The 21,952-nt window shown below is 39.8% G+C and overlaps 1 pseudogene across 1 annotated transcript; it reads right to left on the reverse strand.

The window, feature by feature from the left end:
- Window positions 1–6,126: 6,126 nt before the first annotated feature.
- LOC308639037 (large ribosomal subunit protein uL30-like) lies at window positions 6,127–7,348 on the reverse strand (annotated as a pseudogene). The gene is made up of 3 exons: window positions 7,218–7,348; window positions 7,055–7,114; window positions 6,127–6,699 (listed from the first exon to the last, which is right to left on the reverse strand). The product of its transcript is annotated as a large ribosomal subunit protein uL30-like (transcript).
- Between the last annotated feature and the right edge of the window lie 14,604 nt (window positions 7,349–21,952).

Raw genomic sequence — 21,952 nt, forward strand, 5'->3', positions numbered from 1 at the left:
GTTCTTATATATCACTTGGTTTCTTTGGGGATTTCACGTCTCATTTATATAGTGAGGAAGCTGACTTCAATTTTCTGTCTCTTCTAGCTCTTATGATAAATCAACCAGGAATCAACATTCAGTATGACCCCAACCCTGTAACATAAGTGCACAGGATTGAAGTGGGGAGAAGGCAAGAAATAACTATGCCAAAATATTTTCAGAAGTGGTAGGATTTTAAGGGAGCACTAACTTTATTTTTGTTCCTTTTGCCATCTTGTAAATATTCCATGATGTGTGGAGAATGAGTTCACCCAGACACAGAGAAGTGTGTATTTCTTTGTGTGTGTGTGTGTATCTAATTTATCATCTAAGTCATGTAAAAATAGTGAATTATTTAGGGACAAGATGGCACCATCTTTTTATTGCATTATCTCTCTCAGATAGGTCCATTATAACACCTCCACTGAGTGTTCCCAGCCTAACCATTGTTCTCCCAAATCACTCCCACAGTGTTTACTTGTTGCTTTCTCCCAAATCACTCCCATGGTGCTTACTTGTTGCTTTGGGTGTGTTAGACTTTTTGGTATATAGGCGTGGTTGATTTGTTTGTTTGTTTGTTTATTTATTTATTTATTTATGGTGCTGGAATTGAACCCAGGGCCTTGTGCATGCGAGGTAAGCACTCTACCAACTGAGATATATCCCAGCCCCTGTTTATGTATTGTTTATAAATTCAATTGGATCAAGGGCTTCTCAAGATTAGTGTGTCTTCTTTTTTTAATTCATTTTGAAATTGCTTTGGCACTACACATTATAAACATTTACAGTTATTTGTTGATGGAGTGAATGAATTAAATATTTCATTCCAATATCTTGGATCTAGATGTTTCTTTTCTTACTCAGTTAAAAAGACTGATAGGGCTTTGCACAGGGGCCAACTTAGAGTTCTAAAAAGTTCTATTGATATTACTTCTGTCCTCCAAGAACCCCAAGGAGTTTATACACATCTATGAATGTCTTCAATGAAAAGATTTATGATGGGTACCATAGAAGTGATGGAACCTTCAGAGTACAGGATTTCTAGGATGGAGAATTCATTTTCAACAGCACATCAGGAAAATTATACCTGGCATTTTTGGTGCCTCATAGAACATTGTTCTTTCTCTGATTTTGGACACATCTGCAATAGATAGTTCCAAGCAATTTCATGGTGATGCTGATAGCATCCTACCTCCATGTGTTAACCTGTGTGTCTTTCTGCCTCAGGATTTTCTCTAACACTGTAGGAGCTGGCTTGGTCCTTGTACAAGAGCAGCTTAAAAAGGCGGGGGAATATACTGTCCTCTGGAGTAGCTTAAAACCAATTAAAGATGGGAGCTGGTGGATTAAGTCTCCAAACTCCAGTTCTTTGAAGGATGGACCATTCTGAGAGGATCCCTGTGGAATCAATTTCTTATTGCTTATATCAGTGATCTCAGTAAAGCAACTTATATTGGATTTTCCTCCATCTGTGTTTTACTTTCTTTACTTCTTTACTCAATATGTGTACTCAAGTCCTTGTCTCAGGCTCTGTATTTGTAAGAAACCAAATTAAGGCAGAAGCCATTATGATTATGATGGATTTGAACTAGGCCTTGTCCACAGGCAAAGACAAGGTAAAGGGGGGTGGTTAGGTAGTGGCATATTGTAAGGAAGGCATTGAGAGCACAGCATATACCTGGTGTAGTAGTTTTGATGTATAAAGATGTGGAATCTATTCTTCATTATTTGAATCTGAACTGACCTTGGCTTGCTCTAGAAGTGAAGTTGTGTGACTTCTGAGCTTAGGTTAGGCCTTAAGCAGCCTGGTAAAATGCTGCTATTATTCTTATAACTGCCATGTTTACAATCAGGACTAGCCTGCTGGAGGATGAGAACCACATGAAGCACAAGCTTTTTCAGCAGGGGAACCCTCTAGATACTCCAGTCACCCCATAAAGGGACCACAGACATATAGTGAGTAAAGCTGGACCAGAGAGCTCAATACAAATCACCAACCAGAAGAACTTCAGGCTAATAAATGGTGGTTGTTTTAAGCCACTAAGTTCTGGAATGATTTTCTCTGCAATGAAAACTGATATATCAGGGAAAACTGGGTCATCCTGATTAGCCAGAAGATGACATCCATGACTTACTTAGATCAAGGCTCAACTGAGGTAGGTTTTGAATGCCATCCTCAAGGTTATAAGTGATTCAGTAGGTAAGGAGACAGTGGAGGAAATAGCTGGCGAATCGCCAAAGATTTAGGCTCCCTATTCCTTAGTGTACAGTTATTGCTATGAAGGGACTCCCCAGCAGGGACTATATTTCCCCATATCTCTTTGTTCTCTCCAAGGAGTTATAAGTGGCAGGAATAGGTGTAACCTTTAGGCTGAGATGGCTAGGTATTGGTATAGGATCCTCCATGCTCTCCCTCTTCCCCTTCTGGCAGCTGGATGATATTCAGGCAACCTTGAACCTACAGAATGGTAGAACTACAAGAATGCAACCTGCATTCTTGAGTCTCTCCCTAGAGATTTAATTGAAGAGGCAATTACCTGAATATGGGCTTGGACATGACAACAGAAAGAAAAGTACCAAAGTAGAAAGCCCTTTTGTGGTAGTTATCTTCCTTCCAGGGGAGGAAACTAGTTAAACTGTCAACAGTTTCACTATTGAATAAGAAAATATTTATGCCTAAATTTGTTTCTACCTTTTTGGTTGTAAATTAGAAAACTGGTCCCACCTAATATTTCAGGATAGGAATCTTAAGAGCCCAGTTCTCAAAAAAATCCAAAGTTTCTTTTTAAAGGATAATAATAATGCTGATGTTTAATCTATGAGAAATGCCTTGTCCCCTCTCTTGATTCTGGAACACCCTGCTTTCTCCAATGCACTACTGAGATCCTAATCTAAACAAATACTGCCATTTCGTTGCTTTATTCTTCTTTGTGAATGTGAACACAGATCCTCCTGAGGAAACAGGAAGGTTTTAAAGAATTTTCTTGGAAACAATTTAGATGGATTTCATTTCTGTTCACTGTAGGAGCAATTCTGAGCTTGTATATGGGAGTGTTTTAGAGCCACATGTTTCTGAAAGAGACTCATCTCTTAGGATTGCTCCTTGGGACAACAACCATCCTTGGCATCTCATAGCTGTGGCACTGCTACAAGTAGCTTGGCTTCCTTGCATCATTGGTTGCCTTGGCTGTGCCTCTTCCCACAACTCTCTGCCTGACTTCCAAGACTAGGTCTGTCACAGGCAGTCAAAACTTCATAGGACATCCTTGAACCCAGCAGCCTGTCTGGCTGAGCATTTTCTTTATTGCCTGTGGCCACACCACCAGCCGCTTAGCCTATGGGTCCCCTGGTATTGGCCCCTCCCTTGTTCCAGCCTGTTTGTCAAGTCTCCTTGACCTGGTCTACCCAAACCAAGCCCAGATTTTGACATTATCCTAAGGGCATCTGTAGCTCTTCAGCTGTGCTTCACGGTGGCCTTGGAGTTCTTCCACCTCCCACCCAGCTCCCAGAGCTTCCTGGAATGTTGAGAAGGAGCTTTGACCTAGACCTGGCTCACCTCACACCATAACTAATAAGTTTATTATAGCATGTAATAAAAGTCAAACCAGCTTGACTCAGATTCTTAAAGGGCCAATTTCAAACATCCCATATCATCCTAGCAGAGCATACTGTTAATTTTATTTAAAAATCTCTTTCTAGTGTTGTACTGGGAAAAATGTGTGTTCAGTATCCCACAACATTCCACTTTAGTGTTTTAAGGGATGTGAGATTTCTTCTACTATCTGAGCTAAAATGCCATAATTATAATTTTTATGTTTTCCTTTTGTGCTTGTTTTAGGTGTTGAAACTAAGATCGATACCAAGACTTCAATACTGGCCACCCCTATAATGGGAAATTGGTTAATGATAATAATAACAGTGATGATAATAACACTAATCAGCATTTACTGAGCACCTATTACATGTCAGGCTCATTTAAAACCAAATTATATAGTATCTTATTGAGATCCCATGATACCCTTGCCCTGTAAGATAAATATTATTTCATTTTACAGATGAGGAAATAGAGGTACAAAAGTGAAGAGATTTACCAAATTTCATAAAATACAACAATTGAGTAGCTTGGAATACAGGCCATGTGTTTGTGTTGTTAGCTTTACGTTATCTTATATCTCAGGGTGTGGCAGACAGGTCCTAGTTACATGTTTTTTCCATCTTAATTAAATATGGGAGCAAATGATGGTGGAATTTTCTTCAATAATTGAAAAAAAAACCATTGGGAATTATTCTGTGTAATTACACCAGTCACCATCAGCTCTTCAAAGCAGGAAAATTAAAAATAACTTTCTAGACTTCTAGAATATAAAATTCAACCATAATTTCACCACCCAGAAATAACTATTGTTAATTCAATATTGGTTAATACTTGAATATTTTTTAGTATTTTTATTTTCAGTGTCTTCAAATATTATGTTAATAATAAAAGTACTTTTAGAAAGTACAAAGAATCAAAAAGAAATAAAAGTCATTCTGAGTTCTATTGTATGATCAGCTTCTCACAGTCTACCTGTACCTCTCTCTGTGTTTGGGTCATATTGTTTTATAATCTGAGTTTTGTAATTTAACGATATTTTATAAATGTCTTTTGTGACACTTCTATGCCCTTTCATGACACTTCTACTGGAATTTTTTTCTCTTCTGATTTTGGTGCTGGGGATTAAACCTATGGCTATGCTTAGCATGTACTCTACCACTTAACTACACTATGGGCTGTGATAGTAAAGCAAAAGTGACTCCATTTTGTTTTGTGACTCCATTCTGTAAAACAACCATGCCAAGTAGAAGGGTCATGACCAGGGCAAGATGATCTTTTCCTTTTTGCTATAGAAACCTGTAAGAACATGGAACTACCTAATGGGGCATTGCTTCTGTAACTAGGGTAATGGGGCTCTGTTTCTGTAACTGGGATGACTTGACTAATTGTGATTGGCTAAGTGTCCCTCCGCCTGACTGCACTCTCCTGCTTCTGTAACTTGGCTTGCTTGCATTGGCTAGACCCTCAAACACCCCTTTTTCAGTTTTCATGCTTAAAGGAGTGCTCTTGCAATTGTTTGGAGCTGATCAGGGGAACAGCTTTATGTTCTGGTCAGTCACCACTGGTGTGCTTCAATAAAGGCATGATTCGATTATACGTGAGTGGTCTGGAAGTCAATTTATGAAACCCTGGGATGTTGCTTTAACTATAATAGGGCAAGTGTTATGTTTTGAAAACTCAGTGACTTAAAACAACCCACATTTATTATCTCCCAGTTTCCATGGATCAGAAGTCCAGGCTCAGCTTAACTTGATCCTTTGGTCAGGGTCTCACAAGTTTGTCATTGGGGTGTTGATCAGGCTTCATCCTTATCCAAAAGTTTGACTAGGGAAGAATTCACATCCAAGCTCATTCAAATTGTTGACCAAATTAATATTCTTGAGGCTATATGACTGAGGGCCTATATTCTTGCTAGCTATTTATTGGAGGCTGGCCTCAGGCCCTAGAGGCTGTCCACAGTTCATTGCCATGAGGCCCACCACATGGAGGGTTCACAATATGGTGGTTTGTTTCTTTAAGGTCTACAAGATGAGTATATTCATTCATTTATTTATTTTCTTTCTCTCTTTCTTTTTATCTGGTACTGAACATTGAACTCAGGGATGCTTAACCACTAAGTCACATCCCCTGCCCTTTGAAAAAAAACTTTTTTGATATAGGATCTTTCTGAGTTGCCTAGGGCATCACTAAATTGCTGAGGCTGGCTTTGAACTCACAATTTTCCTGCCTCAGCTTCCCCAGCCACTGGGATTACAGAGTGCACCACTACATGGCAAGTATTATATCTGTCTCTATCATGACCTAACCACAGAAGTAGCATCCCATCACATTTGCTATATTGTATTTAATAAAATCAAGTGCCAAGTTCTCCCATCACTCAAGGAAAGGAGATTATAATATAGGTAAGATCATAGGGCTATTCTAGGGTCTATTGATCACACACTATTTAAAACTGAGTCATGATATTTCAGCTTTTTTTAAAACATTAAGAGCAGGTACTGTTTTATTAACTGACCAGATTACAAAAATACCATGGTAGATACCTTAGTCCATCCTTCTAATAAGCCTGTCAATCTGGTCTTCCCTATTGCCAGCAACTCCACCTTCTATAAAATGGGTGGACTTTTTCTTCATTCTACCTCTTGAATAAGACAATTTGAAGAGCTACTGGAAGTTATTTGCTTCTTTGAAGTGTTTTTCCAACCACATAGATCTCATGAATTAGATCTTTCATGCAGAATATTTATCAAGAGATAGAGCAATGAAAGTGTTATCTGTCAAGGCAATTTGTTTCTTATTGATTTTGCCATATCCACACTTGTAGGTTCATTCACTGACTTCAGGTTTCGGTACCCCCATGCAATATATGGTTCCATGATCCTCAGCATGCTAATTGAAGCCTTGTTGAGCTTAACAAAGGTGCCATTAAAGATCTGGTGAAGGTTAAGAAGTTGTAACACTTACAAAACTTTGGGTTCACACCATTGATACCTCTGATCCTGATGACAAATGTCAATTTGGGTTCTGCAGGTACATAGAAGTTGCCAGCTTTTCTTGCCATCCTAGCCATTTGAATTTCCATTCTGATGGATGCAGCTAGAGAATATTATGCTAAGTGAAATAAGGCAAACCCAAAAAACCAAAGGCCAAATGTTTTCTCTGATAAGTGGATGCTGGTCCATAATGGGGGGTGGGGCAGGGAAGAATAAAGGAACTTTAGATTGTGCAGCGAGAGTGAGGGGAGTGGAAGGTCAGTGGAATGAAATGGACATTATTACCCTATATACATGTATGATTAAACTACCATTGTGACTCTGCACCATGTTCAACCACAGGAAGAAGTTGTGCTTCATTCGTGTACAATGTGTCAAAATGCATTCTACTGACATGTACAACAATTAGAGCAAATTAAAAAAAAAACAAATCTCCATTCTGTACATCCACCTGTATTCCTTATAGTAATGATTGTGTTTTTCATAGATAAGCTTCCTCCTTGCCCTCTTTTTTGTATGTGTGTGGTGGTGGGGATTGAACCCAGGGCCTTGTGCATGTGAGGCAAGCACTCTACCAACAGAACTATATCCCTAGCCCTCTCCTTGACTTTCGAAGCATCTTTTGGACAGACTTCTTTCTCAGGTGCTTTACCTTCGTCTCTGTGAAATTCCTTCACTTTTCATTAAGGGTTTCTGATACAGCAGGAACCTTCTTTTTGTTCTCTTTGGCACCCTCCATGGTTCCAGCTGGAAAAAGAGGATGACTTCACCTTTTGATATCTTTCTTCTTCCCCCCTTTCCTTCCTTCCTTCCTTCCTTCCTTCCTTCCTTCCTTCCTTCCTTCCTTCCTTCCTTCCTTCCTCCCTTCCCTCCCCCTCCCTTTCTTTCTTTCTTGGTATCAGGGATTAAACCCATGGGTGCTTAACTCCTGAGACACATCCCCAGCCTTTTTTTATATTTTGTTTTGAGACAGGGTCTCACTAAGTTGCTTAAGGCCTTGCTAAGTTGCTGAGGCTGTCTTTGAACTTGTGATCCTCCTGCCTCAGCCCCCCAAGTCACTAGGATGGATTACAGGCATGCACTTCCATGCCCAGCCATACTATAATTTCTTTACTGAACTCCTTATATTTGGAATTTAGTTTCTATGCTTTTTGTCATTATAAATAAAACAGTAGTTATCACGTTATTAGTCAGATTTCTATCAATATAAAAATACCCAATATAATTAACTTATTACAAAGAGAAAAAAATTTATTTTGGCTCATAGTTATGGAGGTTTCAGTCCATGATTGATCATCCCTGTTGATTTGGGCCTGTGGTGAGGCAGTACATCATGGTAGGCACACATGGTGGAGCAAAACTACTACCTCATGGCCAAGAGGCAAAAGAGAGAGAAGAAATAGGTAGGGTACCACAATCCCCTTCAAGGATATGTCCTTCAATGACCTAAGGCCCAACTTCCTAAAATTTTCACCACCTTCCAATAAGACCACACCGAGGACCAAGTCTTTAACACATGGATCCTTGCGGGACATTCAAATCCAAACTGTATTAATCATCCTTGTAGTTATATCTTTTCATAGGCCTTTAATTATACATCCTTTTCATAAATTATAGGAGATGGATTTTCTGGGTCAAAAAGTTCATGCATTTTAAAGGCAATTAATAGTGTAGTATATAAGGGGACAGGAGGCTTTTTAATGAACTAAACTGGGTTAGTATTTATAAACTGCTTGAATATTGCTGGCCACACTGGAAGGACACATTCACACATTAATTAAAATCAACAAAAATAAAACTGAGTTATTTTTATCCTCATATCAACCCTTTGGGGTATGTACTAACGCTATTTGCATTTTATAGAAGAGGAGGCTAGAGTAAAGAGAAAGGTAACTGAATTGAATACCAAAAGACCTGGGTCATGTTCCAGCCCCTCCATTCATCAAGCATATGACTACAAAATAACAATGAAAATAACTACAGTTATTTTTCCTGTCTAAGTTTACTATCTCTTATTTCACCATTTACTTGAGCAAGTACTTAGAAACTGTAGACTGGTGATTCTTACCCTTGGCTGCACTGTGGAATCACTTGTGGAGCTTTAAAAAACTAGAATTGCCTGGATTCTGGCTTTGGAAATTCTGATGCAAATGTTCTGGGCTATGGCCTGGGCATCAGAATTTTTTAAAGCTCCTAGGTGAATCTAATGTGCAGCCAGAGTTGAGGTCCACTACTAGAGCTGCCTATACTTGCAAGAGATTGTTGAGGAAGTAACATTCAGTTCTTGTTTTTCTGTTCATTTTACTGTCAGGAAGTGGCACACTAGGGTAAGGCTGGATCAACCTCAGTCTGAAACTTTATTCAACTCAGTCTGCAAAGTTAGTTTGGGAAGCCTGCTGTTTTGATCCCCAGTGTGGGTCCCTGGGCAGTGGGGCATGAGCATCAGCCATATTAGAAGGGGTTGTTTTCCAGTGGAGCCTGCTGCTATTTTTCTAGGAGGAAAAGCAGATCTTCACATCAGAGCTTCAGTATCCTGCTGCCTGTCAGTCACAGCTGCATGACTGAGGCTAAGGGATCAGACGCCTGGCTGCCCGCCACTGGAGCTGGGTAGCAGATTTGCTGAGGTGTCTTTGGGGCCAGGCCAGCCTTCCAGCTCACCATGAAGACTGGGAATAAATTTCTCTAAGCAGCCAAATGCAGTTCAAAATGAACATGATCAATCAATGAAATGAAAGTCTTGGTCAAGTTTCCCCAGCATGACAGAGAAGACCAGCTCCAGCTTCTGTCTTTATCCTGCATCTGGTAAATTGGGAGAAGTAAGTGTCTGCCATTTTGCTGAAATCAGACACTACCCAGTGATTATGGAGGAAAATGGTGGTGTAGAGAAGTTTTCAAAGAAAGACAATGAAGAAAATAGAAAACTCATACTTAAGGCAGGCCTATTATTGTACATCAGGCATTATGCTGGATACATCATAGGTGTAATATCATTGAGTATGACAAGTCCAAGAACTAGATGTGGTTAACTCCATTTCACAGATGAAGAAATTTAGCCTCTTGGCCTACAAAGCATTTGTTCTTGGCACATGGTTCTGATTCTCAAATTGGGAAGGGAAACTTTTGATTGAAGCAGCTCATTTTTTTTGTTAACTTCCTTGCTTTCTCTTAGAATTATTGCCATCATGGCCTGTCTTTGGCCCAATTTTGAAACATTGAAGATTGCTTTTCATGGTTCATCTTACCCACTGAATTAGTTTAGACAATGTTAACTGCTATAACAGACAAACCCCCACATCTTGGAGACCTAACACAACAGACATTTAGTTCTTGCTCACATAAAGTCCAACTGGCCATATAGGGATGAAGATTTTGCTCCATGTAATCATTTAGGGACTATTATGGTTTAGATGTGAAGTATCCTCCAAAAGCTCATGTGTGAGACAATGTAAGAAAATTTAGAGGTGAAATGATTGGGTTATGAAAGCCTTGATATAACCAGTGCATTAATCCCCTGATAGGTATTAATTGGGTGGTAACTGTAGGCAGGTAGGGTGTGGCTGGAGGAGGTGGTCACTGGGGGGATGTGTCTTTGGGGTATATATCTTATACCTGGTGAGCAGAGTTCTCTCTGTTTCTTGGTGTCATGTCCTGAGCCACTTTCTTTCACCACACTCTTCCACCATGATGTCCTGCCTTACCTCAGGCCCTGAGGAATGGAGTTGGACATCTATGGACTGAGACCTCTGAAACCATGAGCCCCCAAATAAACTTTTCCTCCTCTAAAATTGTTCTTGTCAGGTCTTTTGGTTACAATGACACAAAAACTGACTAAAACAGGAACCCAGGTTTCTTTCATCTAAGGTTCTGTCCTCCCCTAGGGTTTTGCATCTGCATTTTGTTATCCAATTGGGCCTCTGCATCTGCAAGGCAGGTGGGGAAAGGGAGTGTGGATGATCCTATAGGGAGTTCCACAGACTAGGTAAGGACATGATTCACCTCACTTTTATCCACATCCCATTAACCAGAACTCAGTCATATCTCAATGCCTATTGCAAGGGAATCTGGGAAATTTATTTAGCTGTGTGCTAATAGAGACAAGGACAATGGATTTTAGTGGAAAAAAAAAGTACAGAGAGAGTAGTTTTGTCTCCAATATGCCCCTGAGGTCCTAAGGTCTCTTCATTCCTGAGGCCTCACCTTCTTGACCACACCCACACCTTCTCCAGAAAGCTGTTTTGTGCTTCATTTAAGCTCTCCTCTGACAATGATCTCCTACCAAATTTCTACTCAATGTGCATAGGTCAGGATAGGAGAACTGAGGGTACTTGGCCATAGTATTGCTAGGAGTCTTTATAGGGTTACCTTATACCAAGGTGGCAGCTTTCTGGAGGTGTGGGTATGGTCAAAAAGGTGAGGCCTCAGGAATGAAGACATCTCAAGGCCTCAGGGGCATATTGTGGACAAGACTAATACACACACACACACACACACACACACACATATATATATATATATATATATATATATATATATTTTTTTTTTTTTTTTTTTCACTAAAAGCCATTGTCCTTGTCTCCATTAGCACATAGCTAAATATACTTTCCAGCCTGCCTTGCAACATCATACCCTATAGGGATTGAAGGCAGCTTGGAAAGACCAGGGACTGCTTTGCTCCATCCCACTGGGCCAGCCAACTGAGTTCAAGTTGACTGCTTCAGGTTTGTTGGAAGCTCTCTTGTCTCTAAGTATGGCTACCATTCATCCCAGAAAGAAGAGCTCAAGGCACATGTGTACTACTGCTTCTTTGCTTCACACTTTCCTACCTACCACAAACTTATAGATATCTAAGTTTGTGGGCCTCTCAAAGATATCTGGCTCACCTTCTGCCAGCTCTTCAGAGCAGTGAGTCAGTAATGGAGAGGTTGCTGACCTGTGGATTAACTGTTCATTTGACTAATGCTGATGAATGTCAGCATGTCAGACTCTGAAAACCCTGACTGTTTTGCCTTCAGAGTTTCTTCCTCTGTGTGTGTGTGTGTGTGTGTGGGGGGGGTTTCCAGCTCTGCTAGCTTCAGACCCCAGAGAGAAGTTGAGTTTTATAGTGACAGACGGCAGGGATTTTTCACACCTGCCAATTCTGCTAATGAGTCTGCTAAACCCCTTCTTGATTATTGGTGGGATAAAAGTAAATGAAATGTGCAATCTGGTTTAAATGTAGTCATTTGTGATAATATAAATGGATCTTTTAGAAGATATTGGAATTCTCATTTGGTGAAAATTTGTTTCTCAGCACTTACCCAGCACCATGAGGAAAACAGCAGGCAGTTTCCTTTGCCTTCACTGGATGCCAGGCTTATGCCTTTGGTTGGTGCATATTGGGTTCTGACCTCTCTCTCCATGTGAATAAGGCATGTGACCCTCTCAGGATGACCAGGCCTTCCTTGAGCTCCTGAAGACTGTAGACTTTGGTGTCTGCTGAGGCCTCTGCCCACTGTAGGTTAACAATGTCCCATTGAGGTGCATTTGTGGTAGAACCTCTGGCTTTTAACCTAAGCATCATACCCTACAGGGATTGAAGGCAGCTTAAAACGACCAGGGACTGCTTTGCTCCATCCCACTGTGCCAGCCAGCTGAGTTCAAGTTGACTGCTTCAGGTTTGTTGGAAACTCTCTTGTCTCTAAGTATGGCTACCATTCATCTCATAAAGGAGAGCTCAGGGCACATGTGTACTACTGCTTCTTTGCTGTGCATTTTCCTACCTATCACAAATTCATAGGAATTTGCCAGAGTTCCTTCTTCCCGCCTGCCTGGGCCTAATCCCCTTGAAAGAGGGAGGAATGGATGTTTGGAACTCCATTAAGGGGTTTGCTGCCAAGCTGTGGGGGAAGTGGTGAAGTTGGAGGATGGAAAGTAGAGATGGGGATTATTCTTTAGAGACAAACTGTTCAAAGCTTAGTTAAGTACTAACCCCCTACAATAGATGCAGCTACAGAGAAATGCCATGGTTTATGTTTTGGGTAAATAAACAAGGCATATAAGTAGCAGAAATAACCAAGACCAACAACCCAAGGACAGTTTAAAAAAAATGTAATATTCTGTATGCACTCATGGCCTCACTTTGCACAATAACACAATTAATGCTGGGGGTTTATCTAACCACATAAGTGTGTTAATTTATGTGGTAGCTAGCTTTCCTGCCCAGCTTACCTTCTGTTTTTACACTCTCCTTCTTTGAATTGCTCCATTCTGTTTGAACAAAAAATGTGAAAAGAAGAAAAGGATAGAGGAAAAAGCAGAACTGAGATGATTTTAATTTTTTGCTGATGATAATACTCATGTATTGAGGCTGAATGATGACTCCCTTTGGGGATACGTGGCCAATGATGAATGAGAGCAGCAGTGCTAAACTGATATCTTCTGGATGGAAGTTGGTTGCCAAGGTATTAGGAAGACCCAGAGGGTTTCTGACCCTCTTCTCTTTAACCTTGCAATGCTAAGGGCAGAGAAGCATCTCACTACACACAGGGGCTCTTGAATAATACTGGTATGTTGATTTCCATAAGGTTTAGTGCATGGTTCAGTCTTTCCTTGACTTGGTTCGCATACCCCAAATCCAGCCTTCAGAAGATGACTCTACTCACATACCAGTGAAACAATATCACATTATGGAATGAAAAACGGACCAAGATTTAAGTCTTAGTTTTTATCCCTTACTAGCTATATGATCTTGGTATAGCAAGACTATGCTTTCCAAAGTGGCTGTAACAATATCTTTCATCCTACATATTCTTCTAAACCCTTGCCTGCCCCCATCAGAAGGCAGAGTCTAGTTCTCCCCTTCTTGGATCAGGGATTATTTTCACAAACAGAATATGGAGGAGGTGATATGGTATGACTTAAGAGGTTAGCTTATAAAGAGATTATGCAACTTCTGCTTGGTTCTTTTCAGATACTCACTCATAGAACCCAGATCCATGTTGTGAGAAAGCCCAAAGAGCCTGAGTGGCCTAAGTGGAGAGGAACCAAGGCTATTGGCCTACAAACCTGACAGAGCTCCCAGTTAATAGCTGGCACCAGCTTACTATCCGTGTGGGAGAACCATCTTTTTTAAGCCTCTAAGTTTTGCTTATTTTATGGTAACAGGTAATCGCAACATTTAGGATCAAAAAGTCCCTCCCACATTTTAGAATATACTCTATAGATATAAATCACCAGTATATAAGTAAATCTATAAGTGTGTCTTTGTTGTAGGGAAACCCCAAACCTTGAAGCAATCATAATACTTGTCACTAGAGAAATCGTTGCATAAATTGTATACACCCATCCACACCACAGACTGTGAAGTTATTATAGAGTCAATTAGATCTATATTGATTACCTTAAGAAGATCTCTGTGATATATTTTTTAAGGTAGAAAAAACAGTTGCAGAGTAATTTATAATATCCAATTTGTGTAAAAATGAACAGTAATTAACTCTACACATGTGTATTTCTGTTTATAGGTGTTTGGAGAATTGTGTAGAAAGATACACATCATGCTGGTAACACTGGATAATTTAGTAATATTGGGGAAAAACAGGCAAGGCTCCTGGTCATAGTGTGTGATATTAAAGAAGGTCTTGGGCCAAGAATGGTGGTGCTCACCTGTAATCCCAGTGACTGAGGAGGCTGAGGCAGAGGGGTTACAAGTTCAAAGCCAGCCTAAGCAACATAGTGAGACCCTCACCTACTTAGTGAGACCCTGTTTCAAACTAAAAAACAAAAAGAGTTGGAGATGTGGTTTAGTGGTTGAGCATCCTTGAATTCAATCCCTGGTACTGAAAAAAAAAACCCAAAACAACAACAAAAAAACAAAGCAAAATAAAAGAAGATAGTCTTATTAATATATATTTTTGGATTGTTTCACTTGGTAGAGTGATCATGTCTTGTCTTTGAAACAAAAAAAATACAATAAAGGAAATAACATTTTCCTATTAATGGGAAAATAAACAAGGAGAGAAATGAATTACAGTAGATGGGGTAGAGAGAGAAGATGGGAGGGGAGGGGAGGGGGGATAGTAGGGGATAGGAAAGGTAGCAGAATACAACAATTACTAATAGGGCATTATGTAAAATTGTGGATGTGTAACCGACGTGATTCTACAATCTGCATTTGGGGTAAAATTGGGGGTTCATAACCCACTTCAATCTAATGTATGAAATATGATATGTCAAGAGCTTTGTAATGTTGTAAACAACCAATAAAAAAAATTAAAAAAAATTTAATAAGGACACGGAACCTACAGTAAGACAGATGTAGACTTGAATCCTGATCTATCACATACTAAGTGATGTTAATTAAGCAAGCTACCTGGCTTTCCTGGGATTTTGTTTCCACACCTATAAAAAAGAATATTTGAGCAAAACCCAATATTATACATAATTTCTATAATGGGTGTCATTGGAAGAAATTGATGTGATTATTTCTATTGTTACCCTAATATTGGTCCTTGTTTTATAAATTTATTTTATCCATATTCTGTGTAGTCAATCTGGTCATAGGAAATAATTAAATGTATCTACATTTTAATAAGACCTTTGATTTTCACTCATTTGTGACACTAAACTATAAAAGGAAATTAGCACAAATGTACTAAATGAAGTTTGAATACAAAAAAGGAAGCATAACAATGCCTACCTTGCAGAATGATTGTGAGGATTAAATAAGAACCTCATTTTGCATGCATAATCCCAATATAAGCCTTACCTTCCCCATGTCCAGTCTTGGTTGACATCCTGTCTAAAGAAATACAGTCAACAGATAAAAAACAAATGAGTACTTCAGGCTTCCTTATATTAATTCATTGTCTTTCTCTTTCTGTCTCTGTCTGTGTGTCTCTGTCTCTTTCTCTCTCTCTCTCTCTCTCTCTCTCTCTCTCTCTCTCTCTCTCTCTCCCTCTCTCCTTCCTCTCTCCTTCCTCTCTCTCTTCTTCTTGCTCTCTCATTCCCCATCTTCAAAAGGGAATTGGGGGGAAAGTGAAGTGTTACAAAATTTTGTCAAAATCCTTTCTCCTACCATTTCCCTTCTCAGTAACTTCCACATAGATGATGGTGATGATAATAATAACAATGATGATGGTTCACTGAACCTTGAATATGTGTCCTAAATTTTCTGTGTTTTACATGTATGTCACATTTCAATGTCAAAAATAAGCAGAGTTCTAGGATTGCTACCCAGGTAGTCTGGCTACAAAACCAGCCTTCTTAACCATACCTTTGAAACCTAGGAAAACCTCAATAAACCCTCTAGACTTTTTTGCTTCATTTGCTCTTAGTTAACCTTCATTCACATTTCCCCCTGCCTCATCCCATAAATATTCACAAACCTTATTCACTGGGAGGTGTTTTTGAGACCTACTTTCCCATCTCCATGCACTTGGCCACCTTGTGGATTAATTCTCTTTTTTTGGTAAAACTCCTTTCAGTGATTGTCATACTGCACAATGGGCAAAACAAACCTGGTTTAGTAGCACTGTCTCTTGGTTGCACCCCTAAATTCACTCTTTCTCTACCTCTCAGATTCTCAATACCTCAAAATTTCCCCTCACTTTTCTTCCATTCAGTTTTTCCTTGCCTCAAACTATGCTGACTTCGTTCAAGGTTGGATGTGGTACCTGCTCATGGACCACATGGGGCTTACTCTGGTAAGACTTAGAAGTTCTGGAGACTTCTTGCTCTTGCTTTTCCCTTACTCCCCTAGTAAAAGTATAGAGAGTTTTCAATATGGTCCTTCTCTACTTGGGACTCTTTTCTGTGAAATATTATTGCAGACAAGTTAGTGAATAAAAGTTTAGATCTCATGCTATTGTACTTTGAAATATGGTCACACATTCTCTCTTCTCTGTATTCACAGTCTTGTAATGTTTGTAGATCTAGTTTGCCCATGCAACTTGATTTAAGTCAATGGTACAATGGTGATTGTGATGTAAGAAGAGACTTGAAAAATCCCTGCTTAATGCAGCTTGTGCTCTTGGACCCCTCCACTATATGAAGTCTGGGCTAGTATGCTGGAGGATGAGAGACCATGTGGAAGAGAACCAAAGTGCCTCAGCTGTCAGCCAGCCTCTAGTTGAACTGGCAGCCACTGATGCTGCTCAAGCCAGCCCAGTAATCAGCTGAGCCTGATGCAGATTAGAAAAACTACAGTTGAATATATTCAAATTGCCAGCCCACCAAATCATGTACTGAATAGTTGCTGATCTGTAGTTAACTTTGTGTAAATCATTCAGGGCATAAGAGATTCTTGATAGACGAGAGTTTTCTTCTTCTCTTTTCCCTTGCCTCCATAATCATCCTATCCCTAAAGCAATAAAGGTAAATCCCACCAGATCAAGTTACAAACTAAACCATGAACTGTGATTTTTTTATTCACATGGATATCGTCTCCATGGCCAGGACAAGTCATGCTTTGACTGACTTGTTCATTCCATTGGTGGCAGAGCCAGAAAAAATGGCCATAATATTTCTAATCTCACATCATCTTCCAGAACCTTGCCATAGCTCCATCAAGATTTGGAGTCTGTGTTGCTTTGCCTTGAACATTGGTTGGGCTCTTGTTGCAACTTTACATAATAGAACACAGTATTAGTTGTGACTAATATGTGACTTCAGAGATCATAAAAGGAAATGCATCTTCTGCCTGATGTGTGTTTGTCCTCTCTCTCTGCTCCCCCTTTCTGACTCAGGACAAGTTCTTTTGGAGCCCTGAGCTGCCATTGTAAGAAATATGGCCACACTGTGGCTTCCAAGTTGGAGAAGTCACATGGAGTGACCACACAGAGATAGAGAGGCATGAGGAGCCCAAGTTGTTCAGCTGCCAGCTGTTTGCATATTTCCACTAGATATATGACTGCATAAGGTGGCCAGATGACCTTAGCCTCAACCCCTCTCTAACTGAAACCTCATGAGTAACTAGAAAACCATTGCTTATGGAGCAGCATGCACCTTTTCTACCACAGTATCTGACATAGTTTCCATGCAGTGTGCAGTTGACATTTCTTACATATACAACCTACAATCGAGAGCACAAAGCTGGTGCTGGCTAAGGGGACCCTCAACGTGACAGCCAGTCAACAGTGGACAACAGAAGTATAGTCAGAACTCACAGAGACAGAAAATTAGTAAGGAAATGTTGAATTAGTAAAAATCTGAAATATGAATTTTTTTTGTTAATTTTAAATGTGATTTTTCCATCTTTCAGATGGTCACAACAAAAAAAGACAAGTAGCCCTGTGACTGGTGTCCTAAGGGCATTTGACGTTAAATAATAATAGCTGGTTCTGAGTGCCTGCTATGTACTAACAACTATACTGAGTATTTAATCATCACACCACCATATGGGAGGTACTATTGTTGCCCATTTTTATGAACATGACAAAGATCATGCAAGGAATAAATGGCAGAATTGAAATTTGAAACTGGCAGACTGCCTCTATAGACCATGATTTTAATCACCTAACTATACTGTTTCTTGATAATTGTTATTCAATGTTTCTAAATGAATTTTTAGGAAAAATAACATTTTAAGTAAGTGGTTTATAAGTAAATGTGGAGACTATAATAGGGATTCTGGTTTAAAATATTCAAAGGAGGAATTTTCTCAAAAGAAGTTTCTACCTTCAGAGAAGTTACTAGGGAAAAATTTAATCCCATTCACAAATTATGAAATTGAGAATTCTTCCTATGTTCATATATGAATACACGACCAGTGAAACTCCACATCATGTATAACCACAAGAATGGGATCCTAATTAGAATAAGTTATACTCCATGTATATATGATATGTCAAAGTACACTCTACTGTCATGTATATCTAAAGAGAACAAATAAATAAAAAGGAATTCTGAACCAAATACTCTACAATATAACTAGATGCTGGATTTATGTTTTATCTACTTTTTTAAGGATGAGGAAAACCTCATGCACCTATTATTTCCCACAGATATATGTAATTATTGTTTTCCAATCAAAAATAAAATAAAACTCTTATAAACTCCTCAATAAAAATTTTAGAAAAAGCATATAAATAGTAAAGCAATGGTAATAATGTAAAGTTTGTTAGATACATGGATCAAGTAACAAAAGTTGGGTTCAAGCCTGCATATATGCCATAGGAGGATTTCCCTCTAAAATAATTCCAGAGTCTTCTTGTTTCCACTCAGCCCTCTACAATCCATCCTCCACCCTTCAGCCAGAGTGACCTTCAAAGGTAGAAATCAGATACTGTGTGTCTTTGGTCTAAAAACTTCTAGTGGATTCTTATTGCACTTGACTCACCTCTCTGTCTTCCCCTATAACCATGTTTCTTCCTCTCTTACTGGACTCAGCCACACAGTCCTTTTCTGTTTCTTGAAAACAAACTTTAGAGATTATTTATTTATTTATTTATTTATTTATTCTAATTAGGTATATATGACAGCAGAATGCATGTTGATTCATTGTACACAATTGCAGCACAACTTTTCATTTCTCTGGTTGTACACTATGTAGAGTTGCACCATATGTTCAGTCATTCATGTACGTAGGGTAATGATGTCCATCTCATTCCACCATCTTTCCTTCCCCCATGCCACCTCCCTTCCCTTCCCTCCCCTTTGCCCAATCACAGTTCCTCCATTTTTCCCATGCCCTCCCCACCATTATGAATCAGCATCCACTTATCAGAAGAATATTTGGCCTCTGTTTTTTTTTGGGGGGGGATTGGCTTACTTCACTTAGAATGATATTCTCCAGCTCCATCCATTTACCTGCAAATGCCATAATTTTATTCTCTTTTAATGCTGAGTAATATTCCATTGTGTACATATACCACAGTTTGTTTATCCATTCATCTATTGAAAGGTTGAAAGAGATTGGGAGTGGAAATATTAAATCTTCTTGAGCTCTAAGCTAAGAATTTCACAGTGTCACTTCTGTTGCATTCCATTGGTCAAATAAGTCACAAGACCAGCCCAGCTTCAAGGGGTGCAGAAATGGACTCCACCTCTTCATGAAAGGAGCTGCAAAGTGTCAGTGGCCATTATTGCATTTTACCATACCCTTATTGGATTGTAACTTCATGGAAAGAGGGTCTTGGCTGGTGTTTGGAAACAACTGCTCCAAAGCCCAAGACTGTGCTACATTATGGTCAACCCCATATTCAGTCCTCACTTTGGTTTAAGTTATTCAAGATGTGGCAATTCTGCCTTTTACATTAACCAACTCTGGAATGCAACCACCAACTGAGAAACTGTCGCTTTTGAGAAAAATGACCCAAGCTGGAATGGCGGGAGGGGAGGGGGTAATATGAGAAACTTCAAATTAAAGAGTGAGGCCGAAAATCTGTCAAGTTCTGTAAGATAAAAATCTTCTCGAAAGGGCACATCTGCCAAGACTGCATTTTCACAGGCAGTCTTGACTGGAAACGAGGTCAGCATGAAGCTAGTGTCCTCCCTCCCAGCCAGGCCTGGGGAGAGAACAGGGATTTTGATGAGAACTAAATTGGATTCCAAAAAGATGGAGCTCTGTATCCTATCTTAAAAAAATTTCTCTTAAGTTGATAAGAGATGTTGGCAAGGGCAACCTCATTCCTACTGTGGGCTTGGAATGAGACTACATGGAGTGTTTCCTTTTCTCTTACCTGAACTGTTTCAAAGGACATTCCATTGAAATGTGTTCCATGTTTTAGAAGTAAAGTCATTAAATTAGCCAGTCCATCCTTCAGCACTTAGAGCTGACCTGCTATCTTTGCAGTGTTGTGCTGAATATCTTGAGGATACCAAAAAGTGGGAGGTTCTGCCTCAGAGAACTTATGAGGGACACTCAGTCCATGAAGACACTCACAATGAATGCTGCCTGCTGGCAGTGCTCCCTGCAGCTGCAGCCATGAATCTTTCCTTCAGGGAGGATTTGGGGGGTACAGTTCCATGTCTATCACAACTATCCTTTATTGAGCAAGTCAAATGTCCAGATATTCTGCTCAGTGGTTATGTTGCCACACAATGGAATCTTAACAATAACCCCCTTTTGACTATGTTACTTTTAGAGTCACTGTTTTCTCAATGGAAACTGAATCCCAAAGTAATAGGACTTTAATTGGTGGCCAAATCAGGATTTCAACTCATGTTTGTTTCTCTAACTCCAAGCTAGAACTCTATCCTGGCCTTGCAGTACATTATTAATAAAAACAGTCAGTAGCATTAATTGTGTTCTTATCACATGCCAGGGCTTCTATGCATTATTTTATTTGATCCCCACCATAACCCTAGGCTATAGCTACAGTTATTATTTCCATTTCATAAATGGGGACACTGAGGCATGGGGAGGTTAAGTTGTTGCCCAATGTCACAAAGCAGGTCAGAGTGGCCCTGGATTTCCTTATAATTTCTGTACTGATGGCAACCCTCCTGTACCTCATTATTCTGGGTGCCTACTTGAGTCAGTAGTAGGAGAGCTGCCATTATCCCACCCACCCATGAGTATATCTACGATGCATTCAAATGGGAACCATGCCTGTAAAAAAATCTTCCCACTGACCCTGACCCCATTCATAGTGGGCCTGTCATGAATTCCATTCCTCATGCTAGCCTAATCCCCTCCCTGCTGGAATCCTGACAAGTCTTCTATTTTGCACTTTCATTATAGAAGAACCAAGGACGGCTCTGCAGAAACCCCTTCCTTCCCCCTTTGTCCTTCCTGATCTCCCCTCTGCAGTGGGCTGCGGGGCCCAGGGCATGCAGCCAAGGAAGGGGCCTTCCTTAGAAGCTCTTGAGAAAAGAGATCCTGAGCAGCTGACAGAGAGGAATGTGCCCTGAATCCAGCAGCCTCCTGTCGTATTTATTTCAGACAAATTAAAGCTGACTGCACAAGGGGGCCAAAGAGGCCCCACCCTTCACACTTTCTTGGACATAACACCCAGCTTCCATTTGAGAAGGTTCCAGCTGGAGAGGCTCCAGAAATTACTGCAACCAACACTCTTGTTTGGATAAGGCTGAATGAAGCTCAGAGTGGCTGGTATAAGGTCATATTGTCCTTTAGTGACAAAGCCAGGTCTAGAGTACCTTTACCCAAGTCACTGTTCTTTCCAACCACTGTGCAGCAGGGTCTCCAGCCTTCAGTCCTCTGGGGACTGAATTTTTGCCATATCTGCACACCATCTGTGCCATTAATTACATAAGATTTTCTTGAAATTGACTAATGTTTTAGACAAAATTTATTGAAGAGGGAAGCTTCACAAATCACTAGTTTTCCCAATTTTACAGTTTTTCTAAAAAACATATAAGTTGAAAATCATATTTTTTGCATTCCACTGGCAATATACCTTCC

This window comes from Spermophilus citellus (genome assembly GCF_964194105.1).
Source record: "Spermophilus citellus genome assembly, chromosome: X".
NCBI lineage: Eukaryota > Metazoa > Chordata > Mammalia > Rodentia > Sciuridae > Spermophilus > Spermophilus citellus.